General features: G+C 34.5%; 1 pseudogene; it reads left to right on the forward strand.

The window, feature by feature from the left end:
- LOC119585160 overlaps positions 1–441 on the forward strand; it is an 82,513-nt pseudogene that overhangs the window by 67,012 nt on the left and 15,060 nt on the right.

Here is a 441-nt window from a genome sequence, read left to right on the forward strand (position 1 = left end):
TATCATGAAACTTTCAACATTATTAATACCATTCCCCTTCCCGACATGTTAAGCTAATATTCCTGGCCGTTCCAGTAAGGGACCGCTCGTATCCCTCTTAATATATTGCTATTAAATCGTTTATAGTCTAGCGATAAATTTATTACATGCAATTCACTGTATATCGTATTATATAAAGCCTTGCTTATTGTCATGTTTCATGCATGATTTGCAAGAATTACTGGACTTAGGTATTGCATAAATAGATTTTAAATCATAATGCAATGGCGGGAACATTATCAGCGCTGGTCACTTGTAAGGGAGATTGATCCTTTTATTATACTGTTATAGAGTCGGTTTTTCTGCAGCTCTTGAGGCAAATCGAATTGCTGGATCACAAGATAAATATTGTTTGTTTTCATTTCTTCACATTGCAAAAAAAAAAATGTACCTGCAACATGC

Source organism: Penaeus monodon, chromosome 19, assembly GCF_015228065.2.
Source record: "Penaeus monodon isolate SGIC_2016 chromosome 19, NSTDA_Pmon_1, whole genome shotgun sequence".
Classification (NCBI taxonomy): Eukaryota; Metazoa; Arthropoda; class Malacostraca; order Decapoda; family Penaeidae; genus Penaeus; species Penaeus monodon.